This window comes from Pelodiscus sinensis, chromosome 1 (assembly GCF_049634645.1).
Source record: "Pelodiscus sinensis isolate JC-2024 chromosome 1, ASM4963464v1, whole genome shotgun sequence".
In the NCBI taxonomy this organism is placed as follows: Eukaryota; Metazoa; Chordata; order Testudines; family Trionychidae; genus Pelodiscus; species Pelodiscus sinensis.
The window spans coordinates 154,857,676-154,870,226 of record NC_134711.1 but is presented as its reverse complement, the minus strand read 5'-3'; the positions used below and the strand labels follow the sequence as shown (position 1 = coordinate 154,870,226).

Sequence of the window (12,551 nt, the reverse complement as noted above, 5' to 3'; positions counted from 1 at the left end):
GTTGTGTGAGCAGTGTTCCCTGTAAGAGATGCAGTTGTGTGGCCACTAAAGAGAAATTAAAATGCCACCCAGCTGATTATAATAGTGCCCATAACTAGGTTTTTGTTTACTGTTGCACATCTTCACATGTCCTGGTGCATGTAAAAAAAAGTATTGTTCATATAGCTGGAAAAGATTAGAGAGAACATCACCTATGAGCATTTCTTTGACCCTTACCCTCTTTCCTTGTCTAATTGCCCAGTCTCGTTACTCTTCTCCCCAAGGCTGACTACTTCCTCTGCCCTAGGCTACCTAGACTCTGTGCTTCCATGGTTTCTATACCATCTCTAATGCTCCCAGCAGGCTTTTGGAAATGTATTTTTTTTAATGGAGTGATAATTGGCAAAAATAGGAATAAACCGCTCAGCCTGTTTGCTGGGCTGCTAATGTAAGCTTGGCACAATGATGAAAGGCTGGTACTCTGCACCAAGGAATGAATAGCTTTTAATAACATTGAGTGACAGAAACTAACAGTAAGCAAATTATGATTAAAGAAATATTATGGGCCATCATTTCGCCCATCACAGCACTGAACAGATTAAAAATGGTCCTACCCTTAAGGCACTTTGTCTAAGCCCACTGGGGGCATTTGTGATGGAGTTAAATGTTATCACATGTGTATGAGATAATAGCTGCTGGATGTGCTCCAGGAGTAGTTGATGCAAGTGAGAAAGGATGAAAATTGCAAAAAAGAAAAATGTAGGTCAACAAGCTCGCTATATTGAGAGACATACAGTACACCTCACTGCTATTTTCTTCACATAGATGCTTTTCTAATCACACCTACTTGGGTCAAGACTAAATTCTGCTGTTGGGTCTGCCCCTCTACAGCCAGACTACAACTACACTGCAGGCTTTTTGCGCAAGAACACCTATTCGTGTGCAAAAACTTAGAGCGTCTACACTGCATGTGCATTCTTGTGCAAGTAATTTTACAGTACAGCGTTGGAAAACAGAGCTTCTTCTGGAAGAGTTATTCTCCCCACGTGGAATAAGCCCTCTTGCCCAAGAGCTCTTCTACAAGAAGGCAGTGTAGACAGGCAACATGAATTTCTTGTGCAAGAAGCCCTTCTGGCTAAAATGGCCATTAGAGCTTACTTGCGCAAGAGAGCGTCCACACTGCCATGGATGCTCTTGTGCAAAAGCACATGGCAATGTGGATGTGCTCGTGTGGAAGGCCTTTTCCACAAGAACTCTTGCGCAAAACAGTTCCTGCGCAAGAAGCCTGCAGTGTAGATGTAGTCCCAAAGTAAATCCATTGAAGCTTCTTAATGAAGTTATAAACTCTACAACAGAGTAATATCGGGATCTGGCCTCAAGAATATAGCAAAGAGAATACAGCAGCCACAGAATCTTACAGTGCTTTGTTGAAAAGTCCAAAAAGAGTCACAGGAACTAAAATTACCCAGAAATTACACATTCTTGGGCAAAGATGGATTTTCCACGTGTGTTTCAGACAGCTGTTAAGATGTGATGTAGTTCAGTGTTTTTCAACCTTTTTTTAATAACGTACCCTTTTAAAAAAAAAATAAGTACCCTCAGTACCTACACTTTTCAGACACATTTTTTTCTACCATTGCAACACATATGTTTAAACAAACAACTTAATCGTAGCCAGGCAGGCGATGACATTTTTGGGTGTAAAAAGTACAAAAATAAGTGCTTTAAAACTTGAAACAAAAATGCAGTTTTCTCCAAATTTCAGTTGTGTTGACATACCCCCGCCCCTCCAGACTTCTCTCGAGTACCCCTGAGGGTACTCGTACCACTGGTTGCGAAACACTGATGTATTTCACCATTAATGGACTATGGGCCTGGTTCGCCACTTCTTCATTCCAGTTTTACACTGGTGTAACTCCATTTATTTCACTGAAGATACATTAGCATAAAACAATGGTAACTCAAGCCTTTAGTTCTTTTTCAAGTGATGTCCCCGTGGGTGCTCCACATTAGGTGCTGGGCTTTCCCTGGTGCTGCAGGACGGAGATGTGAAAAGCCGTAATCAGTCGGACTGCGCAAGCGCGGGGGGGAGGGGAGGGCGTCTCGCGCTGTTCGCGCTTTCCCACGCTGCGTGATCCAATCTAATCCAGTTCCTCTCAACCGCCTCAGGCTGCAGACAGAGCAAATCGTCTCTCCTTCTTGCTCAACCTTTGTGAGATAAGTTATTTTTCCTCAGTTTTCTACTCTTTTTATATTTCACGTTTGTTTAAAAAAAAAATTCTGTTATAGACTGTTTAATTCTTGTTTCTCCCCCCTCTCCCGATTGAACTTAGGAATCTTGTACAAAGTTTTAAAAAAAAGGGGAGGGATAGAAAAAGAAAAGAGAACAACATTGAAATAGAAAATCCTGGGCTCTCCCGGATTTAAGAAATGCTCCATGTGCATCCGCTGCCTTGGCGAGAGCCAGGTACCGCAAAAATGTATACATTGCTCAAAACTTACAGCCAGGGCCCGCCATGGCCGCGAGATGAGGCTCTGTATTATACTCTTTGATAAGGCGCTCCAGCCGCCTGGCTCAGCCTCTCCGCCTCGGGCCGCTCAACAGACTAAAAAATAGAGTGCCTCTTCCCCCTATAGGGCTCCTTCTAAGAGGTCCAGGCCCTCCCCAAGTAGATCTCTGCCTTAGATCCAGAGGTAGTTCTGCTGTGAAGAGTCAGTCGGGCACTTCTGCTTTAACCACCCGTTCGCTCTCTAAACCATCTAAGACTTTGCCTGGTATTTCGCGCCATGTGGCGGGAACTTCTCCAATAGCGGAACCAGCGCTCTCGGCACTGAAGTCATCGGCGCCATCTCTATTGACGGAACAGCAGGCACAGTCAGCACCATTATGGGCTACATCTACCTCCTCTTCAAGTCCCTCCCCAGAGGAACCTACAACTTCGGCACGGGAGCAAACAGCTCCTACCCCAGCGTGCGATTGCTCGGCGCCAGCACCGGCCTCACCAAGGGTACACTTGGCATCACCATCGGCACGCACTCACCATGACTCCGGTGCAATACATCATCGCTTGGCACTGACCTCGGTGGCGGAACAGAAAGCCCCAGCTAAAGCACGGGCAAAGACCCGCCATATTTGCAGTCCGTCCTCACCTTTGATGCCTCCTGCTTTTTTTCTGTTTCCATCACCATCTTCACCTCCACCATGAAACAGAAAGTCACCATGGCTGTCCAGGAGTTACACCTCTCCTGATAGACGCTCATCTCCCTTCCTGACACCTCCTGGGGATTCCAAGTCTATTCTCTCCGCTTATGAGGAGATCCTACTCTCCCTCCCCATCCCTCTGATCTAGAAGATCATCCTAGGGGCACGAGCATACTGGACACCACCGTTATGGGCGCTCTCCTTCACACTCATCCTACTATTACCGCGATTGATATGATTATTCCTGTTACCATAGGGAATACTCACCACATCATCGGCGTTACCACTCTTCACCCAGATCCCCGCCTCGTTCGATGACGATCTGCTCCTCTTCCAGACACTCCCCACTTTCCGTCCCTCCGCCCATTGATCAAGGCTCATCACCTCATCATTCACCTCCTACAGTTCAAGAACAACAGCCTCAGACCACTACTGAGCCACATCCTCCTGAAGTATCCCCTACAGATTAATCCTCCTCCCCAGACGAATCAGTCACCCCTGGAGATGTCTCCCCACCAGACCACTTGAGAGAGTTCCAAGATCTGTTTAAGAAAGTGGCAGCGTCTCAGGAAATCCAGCTGATTGAAATTAAAGACTGTTACACCTTGGTTCGGTGATGTGGTGGAAGCCTCAAGGGTTAAAGCCGATTACCCAATGAAAACTACTGGATGATGGTGTAAAACAAAAGATCTTTATCAAGTGGAATGATTCTTTTATCAAAACCAACAATTAGAAAATGGTCTTTTTAACTAACAATTACCCAATGCTTTTACAGGGTAGAAAACTTGAACACAATTATACCTAACTGATTACAATTCCTAGATTACAATTTATTTATATTAAATCACTATCCCTAATTTGCTTAACGCAGCGCAGCATACAAACAAAAAATACAAAAAACAAAGCCAAAATAATAACAATAAAAAGGCCACCCACCGCCAATCCTTCCAATGTTACTTTAGGACAGCTGGCGGAGTTAGTCATTGATTTTTGCTGTTACAGGTTAACAACTCCTGGGTTTTCTTCTAACACTTGTACCTAGACTAAAACATAACACTATCACACAGCACAAAATTACACTATCTATACAATGCAACTTGCTTATACCTCACAAGATTACAAGATATGATTAATACAACTTAACTACTGACTAAGCTAACAATTGATAGATTTAAGTAATACTTACAAATCCAGCAATGATAACAACATGAAGACACACAAAAACTCGGAGCATGCTCAGGACTCGTGTACCCCTATCTTTGACTCAAAGGGTGGGGAAGGCAGCCTCAGGGTGATCAATCCTTCAGCTGGGCAAAAAAACCCACGTGCCCTCAATACACGGAACCTCCGTCGAACAAAGGGGTTGAGGATCTTTTATAACATATCCTGATATCCGGTACCTTATTAGGGTCAGTTCCCTGGCTGGGCCTGATAGGCTGGTAATGAGGTAACGTGAAATACTGCCCTATAGGATTTTTCATGATGCCTGCCTGATGGCCCCGTGGACAGTGCTGGGTGTGGGTATGGTCAGTGTGCATGGCAGTTGCGTCTTATCTCCCTATGCCTACCTCCCTGCCTTCAAGGACTGGTCAAGAGAGTCTTATTTATCTCTTGCAGCTGTGTTCTATTTTTTTCATGCTCATCTCCCTGTTCTATGATGCCTACAAGGCCAAATTCCATTTACAGAAAGCTACATTGTGCTTCCCATGCTTTTCTGAGTATCTTACGGTCTGGTTTCAGTGAGGGGCCTAGTGAGGCAGGATGGGCGATACGCGAAGGCCATGGTCAGAAAAGGCCTGCTTTACAACAAAGACAAGCAACATCGTCGCCTAAAAAATTTACAGACCACCCATACTACAAAACTGGCTATACCTTTGGACGAGGCTATCCTGGAAGTGAATAATGATCTCTGGCAGACTCCCGCCTCTGCTCTTCCCACTAACAAGTGGGCTGATAAGAAATATTTTATACCCCCATAGGGATCAGACGTTCTTTTTTCCCACCTTCAACCCAATTCCCTAGTAGTTGATGCAGCTCAGCAGAGATCCAAGGCTCCGTGCTATAAATCAAATGCATCAGACAAGGAGTTAAAGAGGCTTGACTTATTTGGCAGGAAGGTGTATACCTCCTCAACTTTGCTTCTGAGGATTGCCAATTACCTTGCTCATTTGTCAAATCACAATTTTGACAATTATGCAAAGCTCACACCTTTGATGGAGGCCCTTCTGGAATCTGAGGCCACTTCTAAAATCTGTGGTTCAGGAGGGTTATGCTGCCACTTGAACCAGTCTCCAGATCACTATGGATGTGGCAGACACCGCAGCCCACACTACTGCCACAGCGATAGTTATGTGCAGCGCCTCATTCCTCCAGGCAACAACAGGCCCAAAGGAGCTGCAATCTAAAGTGGAGGATTTACCATTTCAGAAAGATGTTCTATTTGCTGAAAAGACTGATTCGGTCTTGCATTCTAGCAAGGACACTAGGACAACATTGAGGTCACTTGGGATATACACTCCACCATGTAGGAGGAAACGTTATACGTCTTTCCAAAGACATTATGATTATTTCCACCCCAGACAACACTGGCAACCGCAATATCTATAGTTCGACCAACCATGTCAGAATCAACACCAGAGACCAATGCAACGTCAGAATCAAAATAACCACACGCAAACTCAACCCGGCAACAAGCAGCACGTTTGACATGTTGGTCGAGAGTGAACAGATAGCCTCTCCAAGCCCCGGTCACATCTTTCACCATCGCTTAAGGCCCTTCTACAACCAATGGGCCAACGTCACTGCCAACAAATGGGTTCTAGAAATAATCCACTCGGATTATGTCATTCCATTCCGTTCACACCCACTCACAACCCCACCATTCCCGTCCCTCTTCTGGGACCCCTCTCAAGAAGATCTATTGCGAACTGAGATTTCATCCTCCACATAGGAGCAATAGAGAACGTACCACCTCAATTTCAGGGGAGAGGATTTTACTTCCGCTATTTCCTGGTGCAGAAAAAAAAACTGGCGGATGGAGACCTATATTGGATCTTTGACATTTCAACAAGTATATTCGAAAACAGTGCTTCAAGATGGAGACATTGACCTCCATTCTACTGGCCCTGGTGCAGGGCAACTGGTTTGCTGCTCTCAACCTAAAAGATGCCTATTTCCACGTGACAATTCATCCCGCTCACAAAAAATTTCTACGCCTCATAATTGGCACAGACCATTTTCAGTATCAAGTGCTGCCATTCAGCCTTGCAACAGCACCGAGAGTCTTTACAAAGACATTCACAGTCGTAGCTGCTTGCCTTTGATGCAATGGCGTTGTCATGTATCCCTACTTGGATGACTGCCTAATAAAAGGATGTTCATCGATAGAAACTGCAGGCATGGTGCAGAGTACGATCAAAACTTTGTGTGTCCTAGGTCTCCTCCTCAACGAGGAGAAATCCACCTTGACTCCTACTCAGAACCTAGAATTTATAGGCGCGCACCTCAATTCAGTTACAGCATGGGCATGTCTATCCATGACCAGATTTCAAGTAATCCAAAACCTGTTGGATGAACTCTTATACAAACGAGTAGTACAGGTTATTACAGTACTCAAGCTAATGGGTCATATGGCCTCCATGACATACGTCATTCCCCACACCAGATTACACTTCCAGCTGCTGCAACACTGGTTGATCTCAATATACGATCCCATCAATGTACGCAAGCGGGTAACCGTTCCATTTGTTGAAGCAAATGATCCTTTCTGTTTTGGCGGCTAATATACAGCTTTATTGATCAATAAGGCACAGAGTGAGCCAACGTGGTCTCAGCAGAGCCGGGCCTAGTAAGGCTGCCTAATACAATCAATCCTAGTATCTTTATACCCTTAACCAAACAAGTCTGACATCAGGACATCCAATTACAGAAATCATCAATTAAACTCAGAAAGCAAAACCGTTATCAGCAAGATCGAGGGCAGGTACTAGGGAGTGAGGCTCCTTCCTTAACCAGCTCAATTAACACATTCCAATAGCTCATCTTGCAGGCCTCTGTCCTGGGGTAACAGAAAATTCACTCTGGTATACGTGCAGCAGCAAGAAGCTGAAATGATTTCTGTTATACAAGATGGCTTCTAGCTAAATATGAAAACGGTTTCCATACATTCAACGTCTGGTCCTCCCTCTACTGGTGGACAGAAGATGACAATGAACTTTCAGGCACTCCATTTCATCACCTGCTCCCTTGTTGTCACATGACCACAGATGCCTCCCTCATCGGCTGGGGTGCCCACATGGGAAACCTATCTATCCAAGGCCGTTGGTCACCGCAAGAGTCTCTGCTGCACATAAAGCTCCTGGAATTGAGGGCTGTTGCCGGCGCTTGCAAACACTTCTGTGCACACCTCTGGAACTCTACAGTCGGCGTCTTTACGGAAAACATAGCGATGATGTATTATATAAATCACCAAGGCGGTACGCGATCCCGATTCCTGTGTACGGAAGCAACCCGATTATGGAATTGGTGCATTGCCAACAGCACTACTCTTGAGGCGTCCTACTTACCTGGCATTAGCAATACGATGGCAGATTCCCTCAAAGGAATTTCCCAACACACCACGAATGGGAAATCGATCGGGATGTCCTCCATTCGATCTTCCGTTGCTGGGGCACACAGAGAATAGACATATTCGCTACTGCCAGCAACAGGAAATGTCACCATTTCTGTTCCAGAATGGGCCTAGGTCCCCAATCCTTGGGAGACACCTTCTTCCTCAATTGGAAAGGTCCCCTCATGTACGCTTTTCTGCCTATCCCTCTTATCTTCAGAGTCCTACAGAAGATCAAACTCGACAGAGCCGCAGTAATTCTGATAGCACCAGAATGGCCTCACCAGCACTGGTATCCACTCCTCTTACAACTCACACAACTTCCACCATATCATCTTCTGTTAATCCAGAATCTTCTAACTCAAAAGCGAAGCTCTGTCCTTCACCTGCAATTGCGCACTCTTCATCTCTCAGCCTGATACCTAGTTAGCTGAACGCCTCTGAGACCCTATGCCAGTGATTCCCAACCTTTTTCCCCAGGGAGGAACCCCTGAAATAATTTTTTATATCCCGAGGAATCCTTACCTATGAAAACGTTTGCTTGGCCAGAAAAAGTTGACAGCGGGGAGCGCAATTCAATTACTGCTACATTTTTTGAAGAAAATTTATTTGTAAAGAGCTTGGGGAGGGGGTGAGTTTGAGTGTGTGTGTAAATGTGTGTGTGGGTGTGAGAGAGAGAGAGAGTGAGAGAGAGAGAGAGAGCTTACAGTGTAAGAAAAAAATTGGAGTATTTTTCCTGTCTTTACCATGAGATAATTATTCTTACCCATTACAAGGGTCTAGCCCTTCCAACTATGTGGAACCCCAGCGGTGAGTATTAATTGTGTCAGTTCGAGGTGCTTCTCAATTATGCTTTTGCAGGCTTTCCAGTTTGTCAACCTCGTGGATCCCCTGGAGATGTCTCCTCCGTGAAGCAGTTTGAGAAACACTGTTTTAGAGGTGAATCTTTTAATGGGGCACTATAGAAGAATGCTAAAAATATAGGCCCAGACTCACCTGCGTACGCTAGCTTCAGTGACCAAAAGAAGTCCTTAACTTGGCTTAACCAGCTAGTTAAAATGGGTTAAGGGTGCACTGTGTTATCTAAGCAGCATAAAGTTTCAGGAACACACCAATGACTCTAGTCTCCAATCTCATCATCCATAAATGCTACACTCGGCTCAATAGAAACTCACTTAAACCCACTCTCCTAAAGTACTACAGTAGAGGCTATCTTAATGTAAGGTAAGAGCACAAAAATGGGCACCTTTCCCATTGCAACAATGACAAACTGCATACCTCACAGCCCTGTGATAATTTTCACATGCGCTCAGCGCACTACATGGTAACCACCATCAGCCCTAGAGATGTAGCTTTATTAGATTTTCAAATGTCAAAGATATGTGTAAAAGGAAACCTCACTATTTGAAGTCTAGAACAGCTTCTCACAATCAGCATGATGTAGTGGAAATAAAGGGAATATCTGAAAAGACCTGGGAAAACATCTGATTGATTGAAGTCAGTCTCACTAACCAATCATAGAAGCTACAGCAGACCTATATCTAGTCTATACCCCTGATAGTCTAGGAATGTTCCCACAATGTATTGCCCAGGGTTTTTACCCAATCTGCTTCAAAATGTCTTTAGTGATGGGGCTTTTACAACTTCTCTTGGAGACTATTTCACCATCTAATGCAACCCTCTGTCAGGAAACCTCACTGCTTACGCTACATTTTCCCCTTGTTAATTTTGCTCCCTTATTCCTCCTCATGCACCATCAAATAACTCTTCTATAGCCTGGATGCTGTAGTTTTCAGCTATTTCCTGAGTGTTGATGTTCCCCAGTGGCACTTTTCCACTACTCATTACTTAGAAAACCCATACTTAATCTGGAAAGTACAGCTTCTGAAATATTGATTAATGCATCTTAAATTATTAAAGCCATGCAAAATCATCATGCATTTTAGTACTTTTTTTGATTTAGTCAGTCACATGTATTTTCCTTTCAGTAACATTTGTAACAGGTGCATGAATGGGCTTAAGGAATCTGCAAAGAAACTGTCTGTACAAATGCAAACATTGTTCGTATTAGGCATGTCAGCATCCATCAGCGTTTTTGAAATGCAAGTTAAGAATATAAACCCAGTGGTAGAGAAAAGTAGTAAGTAATGAATAAAGAATGCCAACTATTTACAAAAATGGTATTCTATTCAAATGTCCAAAAGATAAGTCAGTATGTAGGAAAGGCTTAGGCATTGTTAATGAGTAAGTTATGCTAGGACAAGCAACATTAATATATGTATTTCATAGAACTGGAAGGGACATTGAAATCTAGTCCCCTACCCTCATGGCAGGACCAAGTACCATCCCTGACAGATTTGCCCCAGATCCCTAAATGGCTCCCTCAAGAACTGAGCTCACAACCCTGGGTTTAGCAGACCAATGCTCAAACCACTGAGCTATCCCTCCAGATGCCTTCTGAGACCTAGCCTTCAAACCGTATATTTGAAACCAGAAGAATGGGGTTAATGAAAGTAAAAAGGCAGCATGGGAACCCTTGGAAGAGTGACTAGCTTTTTTTTTAAAGAAATATTTAACCGAGGAGCAGAAAAAGAGCCGAGGCATGCCATAGATGAGGTGATAGAACACATGCAGAGAGCTGCACAGCACAAATGGAAAGGCGTCTGCAGAATGGGTAAATCTGCACAAAGAAATGGGTAAGAGAGCAACGATAAGAAAATCACTGTGAACATGAGAAACTTGCCAGACAATGGAAAATAAGACAGGATGTTAATTTCCTTTAAATGGGTGTTTGTTTTCCCTAGTTCTGAAAAGTTAGGGTCTAATTGCGTGAGGTGCTGTACATCTCTATGGGTTGCCCAGCACTTTCTCACTCCCCCTCACCTAAGTCCCAATAGACTAATGTGCTTGAGCATGCACCTAACTTTAAGCATGTGAGTAATTTAATTGGCTTCACTGAGATCAGCCCATCTTCAAAGTTAAGCATGAAGAGCTTTCATGGATCAGAGCCAGCGTGCTCAGCATATTGCAATATTGAATCTTACAACTGCACTGGATGAACTAATTGTCACCTGAAATTACACAGCCATCTGCAAAGAGAGACCACCAATTTACAGGTAAAAATCGAGCATCAAATATCTAGTGCAAGGCGTTATTACAAAACACTGGAGTAGCAAAGTAAAATTGATGAACTTACAAGGCTTCGTATACTTCTTCAGAACAACACATGATATTAGTATAATCAGCAACATCATAGTAGATATGACAAAAGTCCGTAGGTATGGATTGATGTTGTCTGTGATAGAAACTTTCCTGTCTAAAAAAAGAACAGTTTAGTAAAATAATGTTTCCTATTTAAAAAAAAAGAAGAAAAAAAACTTCTGTTGCAAATTTTGTTAGTCTTTTAAATGCCACTGGACATTCTGTTGTTTATACAGACAAGTGACTTATTTACTAAGAGCAATCAAATTATTGTTATATTTCCTTTAACCAAACTATAAATGACTATATGAATTGTAACATTCCTTGTTTTTCTATGTAAAATCTCCTGATTCACAAGTGTTGAATGGAGCACTACTTTATTCCATAAGGCTGAACCTTTTACTTCTAATCAATCAACATTTCAGCAACTAGTCCTGTGGCCTCCCCCTCTCTCCTGTGGGGCTGGAGCACCAGCTCCCCGTTGTGGAGGGAAGGGGAGCCCCAAGACTCACAGGCTGGAATCAGGCAAGCTGGAGACTGATCTGACCCATGGGCTTTGCCTAGTGGGGCAGGAGGGAAGTGAATCTGTGTGCTGCTGCTCCTGCTCCCCTGCCACCTTCTCCCCTCTAGGTGAGAAAATGGCAGCACAGAAAAGTGCTGCCAGGAGGCTTTTCCCCAATTGTAGCAGCAGTGCCTGGGAGTGGTGGAAGACACAGAGCCATGTGTGTTACCAGGAAGCTGCACCAGGTAAGTGCCCTTCTCATCTCCCAGACCCTGCACTCCCACCCCACTCCTGAACTCCACCTCCTGCCCAACCCTCTTAGCCCTACTTGGGTCCTGCATTCCTCTCCTGCCCAGACCCCACACTCACTCCTCTTCTGCACCTTACCTCCTGCCCAACCTTCCCACCCCCAGCCCACTCCTGCACCCTCCAACCCAGACACCCAGCAGCCCCGTCCCACACTGAACCCCTCATTTTTGGCCCCGCCCCATACCTACTGGGGCTGCACATATCTAGCACAAGGCCTCCCTAGGTTTAATTGTGTGAGGGGAATATGAGGAGTATCTTTCTGTTTCTCAGTTGGGGGCCACATCAGTGAGGTGGGTTTTTTGTTTGTTTTGTTCCTTACTTTTGTGCTGCCCCGCCTCCCAAAAAGAGGTTCCTCATCCCTGACCTAAAGCCACAGCAAGCTGAATGGAGCAACCTCATAAGCAACCTCATAAGCTTAGGCTTCACTTTCTCTTGTAATATTTCAGGTAAGATTTCACAAGGTACAAGGAAGGGGGAAATAAGCACTCCGTTCACACTGCATTTCAAAATCTTGGGGCAGAGTCCTCTCTTGTTCTATGTCTGTGCGATACCAATTACATTGAATAAAGAATAAATAATAATTATCTTTCTGTATCTCTGAGCTATTTTTCACTGTCAACTGCTTCATATTCTCAAGGGATGGCCCAATAGTGATCTGAATGTTCAGCTTGTTTTCTATTTATCATGCACCCATATTTCCCGTTGGACACAGCTGAGCCTAATGAGTACCGTACCTTGGACTGCTTAAG

At 44.3% G+C, this 12,551-nt stretch overlaps 1 long non-coding RNA gene across 1 annotated transcript; it reads right to left on the bottom strand.

The window, feature by feature from the left end:
- Positions 1–1,969: 1,969 nt before the first annotated feature.
- On the bottom strand, positions 1,970–11,126 carry LOC142819691 (uncharacterized). Its single transcript, XR_012897527.1, has 3 exons — positions 10,987–11,126; positions 3,449–3,580; positions 1,970–2,187 (listed from the first exon to the last, which is right to left on the bottom strand). It is a non-coding gene; the product is annotated as an uncharacterized LOC142819691 (long non-coding RNA).
- Between the last annotated feature and the right edge of the window lie 1,425 nt (positions 11,127–12,551).